Source organism: Bos taurus, chromosome 19, assembly GCF_002263795.3.
Source record: "Bos taurus isolate L1 Dominette 01449 registration number 42190680 breed Hereford chromosome 19, ARS-UCD2.0, whole genome shotgun sequence".
Taxonomy (NCBI): domain Eukaryota; kingdom Metazoa; phylum Chordata; class Mammalia; order Artiodactyla; family Bovidae; genus Bos; species Bos taurus.
This window is the reverse complement of record NC_037346.1, coordinates 40,622,847-40,627,034: the sequence shown is the minus strand read 5'-3', so window position 1 is coordinate 40,627,034 and position 4,188 is coordinate 40,622,847. Positions and strand designations below refer to the sequence as shown.

Here is a 4,188-nt window from a genome sequence, read left to right as displayed (position 1 = left end):
CCCTTGATTGTTGCCCTTATTTCACCCTGCACTACACTCTTTTCCTTAGTCTGAAATATATCCTCTTCACTTTTCACTATAAAATAGCTTTGAGAACTATTCTCATCATTTTCTGATGTCCCTCATAACTCCTGGCCACAGTGATAGTTCTAAGAGAAAGGCACCATGACTAACAGCCAAGCAGATTTTTCCCTGAGCTTTTAAACATGGGTGCTAAATTCATCTCTTCCACACTCAAAAGGTGTTGACCCTCCATCAATAAATAGCTTTAAATATAAATTTCGACTCCCTACTTTAATATTTTGATAATCCAGTCAACTGCTTGATGATGTCAGTAAATTATATTGGGGCAATTGGCTAATCATTTATGGGGGGAAAAAATGTTAGAAAGGCCCAACCCCTTCTCATCTTACAGGAAAGTTAAACTCAGACCTTTTTCCCCCTCCCCCACCCCCATGGCACACATTATGCAGGATCCCAGTTCCCTAACCAGGGATCAAACCCGTGCTTCCTGCATTGGGAACTGAGAGTCACCCACTGGACCACCAGGGAAATCCTTCACATAGACTATTAAGTATCAAAAACAAAACTGAAGGGACTTCCTGGTGGTCCAGTGGTTAAAAACTTACCTGCCAGCGCAGGGGACCTGAGTTCGATCCCTGGTCCAGGAAGATCCCACAAGCCACGGAGCAACTTAAGCCCGGGCATCACAGCTATGAAGCCCACCCACTTAGAGCCTGTGCTCCACAAGAGAATCCACTGCAATGAGTAGCTCCTACTTGCCTCAACTAGAGAAAACCCAAGAGTAGCAATGACCCAGTACAGCCATAATTTTTTTTTTTTTAATTAAAGAAGTACTAGAAGGAAAGTCTTGAGTTACAGAAGGATAGCCATCCTAAACACATCCCCGAGGGTGGCGTTGTCCAAAGAATGGAAAATGAGCCCTTTTATCAGAACCTGAACAAAAAAAAAGGTCAAGCTCTTTTTGTCGCAGTTCTCACCTTAAGAAATTGGAGAAGGGGACGTGTGGAAATCGACGTAAATACAAAGGAGAGTTCAAGTAACACAAGAAATATCAGTGTCTTGGTTACAACATAATTTTACAAAATGCTTCCAAAGGGGAAAGTAGGCAAAGTGTTCAATCCCTGGGTTGGGAAGATCCCCTGGAGTAGGAAAGGGCAATCCATACCAGTATTCTTGTCTAGAAAATTCCATGGACGGAGGAGCCTGACAGGCTACAGTCTGTGTGGGACAGCAAAGAGGCAGACACCACTGAGCACGTACACACACGGAGGCAAAGTGTGCAATCGCTCTATTTTTCACAACTACATGTAAACCTATAATATCACAAAAAAAGTTACATACAAAGCTGCCTATTAAAGCTTCTATAATAATAAACTGAAAGTTACCTAAATGTCCAACAAGAGACATCTGGTAAAGCAAATTATGGTACAATGAGGAATACCAAGTGCTCACTAAGAACGACCATGCAGGGACTTCCCTGGAAGTCCAGTGGTTAAGACTCTGAGGACTTGCCTGGTGGCACAGTGGATGAGAATCCGCCTGCCAGTGCAGGGGATTTGGGTTCCATCCCTGGTCTGGGAAGATTCCACATGCCATGGAGTAACAAAGCCCAAGTGCCAGAACTACTGAGCCTGAGCTCTAGAGCCCTCGAACTCCAACTACCGAGCCCACACACCAACTGCTGAGGAAGCCCTTTGCTCCAAGGCCCACGTGCAGCAACTACTGAAGCCTGATACCTAGAGCTCATGCTCTGCAATAGCAGAAGCCACTGGAATGAGAAGCCCATGCAATGAAGAATAACCCCCACTCGCTGCAATTAGAGAAAGCCCGCACAGAGAAAAGACCCAGGGCAATTAAAAACAAAAAAAAACCTCATTCCGGTGCAGCAGGCGTAGGTTCAATCCCTGGTCAAGGAACAAAGATCCCACTTGGCACACAACCAAAAGATTAAAAAAAAAAAAATCATTTAGATTATTTGACTTGATATTAAGTGAAGAAAGCAAGTTGCAAATCAAAGGTGAAATCCCTGTCTGATGTGTATGCATTTGCTTACAAAATGAATCGTGGGAAAGTGGGAGAAAAGCATATAAACCTTTGGAAAGAAAAAAATCAAAAATGTTTCCCTTCAGAAACCAAAAGTTCTCTCTTGATCATTAATGCACTTGCTAACTAAAAAGACTCCAAGTGAATTCAGTCCTTGACTCCTCATTCCTTAAGCTGCTGACATTCTAGGAGATGAAAATTCTAGTTCTAATAAACTTAGTGTTTATATACGCTTAAACCCTTTAGAGATTATAGTGATTTCCTACACATATGAAACATTGCTTAGATACATAAGCACGTGTGTGCCAAGTTGATTCAGTCATGTCTAACTCTGCAACCCTATGGACTAGCCAACCAGGCTCCTCTGTCCATGGGACTTGCCAGGCAAGAATACTGGAGTGGGTTGCCTATGCCCTCCTCCAGGGGTCTTCCTGACCCAGGAAAACAAAATATATTTAAATAAAATTATTTAAAAAAACAATTTCTTACCAGGTCCACCCCAGAACTACTGACTTTTTAAAAAGCACTTGTTTTAACAAGCACTCCACCTAATCATGATGGAGAACCAATGCAATGTGCATTGAAAGGCCTTACTGTAAGTTGCAGCAAAATGTCAGTTGCTTTTCTCTGGATAATGAGATTTGGGTGATTTTTGTTTTCTTCTTTGTATCTTCCTATGGTTGACAAAAATAGTAAATATTACATGTTCTCTTTCAAAATGAAAGTAACTTTATATGTATTTTTCTGCTTCTGAAAATAATGTGAACTCCCAGGTTGCTCAGTGGTAAAGCATCTGCCTGTGAATGCAGATGTAAGAGATGTAGGTTCCATCCCTAGGTCAGAAAGATACCTGGGAAATTTCAGGGACAGAGGAGCCTGGCAGGTACAGTCCATGGGGTCGGCTGCGACTGAGTGACTGAGCACGCATGTACAAGTAATGTATGGGTTCTGGTTCTAATATGATGCTGAACTGTTAGCGCTCCAGGAATTGCCCTCAGGGCTTTTTCTCTTTCACTCAGGGGCTGCACCCTTGCAAATCTCAGCAGGATGTCTGCAGGGTGTATTGAAAACTGTGATGGTTAACTGTGTGTGTCAACTTGACTGGGTTAAGGCATGCCCAGATAGCTAGTAAAATAGAACTTCTGAATGTGTTCTGTGAGGGTGTCTCTGGAAAAGATCAGCATCTGAATCAGTAGGCTGAGTTAAGATGATTCCCACCAATGCAGGTGGGATCAACCACTCCACTGAAAAGAACAAAAATGTCGGGGGGGTGTGAATTTGCTCTCTCTGAGCTGAGGTGTCTGTTTTCTGCCCTCGGACCTCCATACTCCTGGTTCTCCACCCATGGGACTCAAACTGAATTACACCCCAGCTTTCCCAATTCCCCAGGTTGCAAATGGCAGATTGTGGGACTTAGCCTCCATAATTATGTGAGCCAGTTCCTATAATAAATCTCTTAAATAAATATATATACATCCTATTGGTTCTGTTTTTCTGGAGAATCCTGCCTATGCAAACTCCAAAGTCCATTTAGTACCGAAAGAACTGAAAATAACCTAGGATAGTGGATGTGGCAGCCTTGGTTCTGAATGCTGCAGAGAAGATCACATGGACGTGAAAAGAAATGCAAATAAAAACTACATCGAGGGGTGACTGCTTAATCCCAGGCCTTGCAGGTTAGTTTTTTCTAGGTTTGGACCCAAGGCTTCTGTTGAAACCATGCTCCACCAGATCATTGGTCAGGCCAAGAAGTATTCTAGCTTGATCCCCCTCTTCATATTTATTGGGCCAGGATGTACTAGAACAGCATCATATGTCACGTGCCTGGCATTGTTTAATCCCGTTGTCAGCTGGGACAGAAAGAATAACCCAGACCTCTGGAACCAGCTGGGACCTAATCAGTACAAGTTCAACTCTGTGAGTGTAGATTACAGCAGACTGAAGAAAGAAGGTCCAGACTTCTAAATGAAGCATTTCACTATAAAGTTGCTTAGAAGGAAGGTCTTCCAGAAGCCATTCACACAATTCCATCTAACCAGGAAATACTTGCCCTCTAAATGCACAAAACCATGTTAGTGTATTGTGTTGGAGTTTACACTGATTAATAAGTAGTCTGAAACT

The 4,188-nt window shown here is 42.8% G+C and overlaps 1 pseudogene; it reads left to right on the top strand.

Moving 5' to 3' along the window:
• The first annotated feature begins 3,786 nt into the window (after positions 1 to 3,786).
• On the top strand, positions 3,787 to 4,032 carry LOC100294771 (NADH dehydrogenase [ubiquinone] 1 alpha subcomplex subunit 4 pseudogene; annotated as a pseudogene).
• Positions 4,033 to 4,188: the final 156 nt, after the last annotated feature.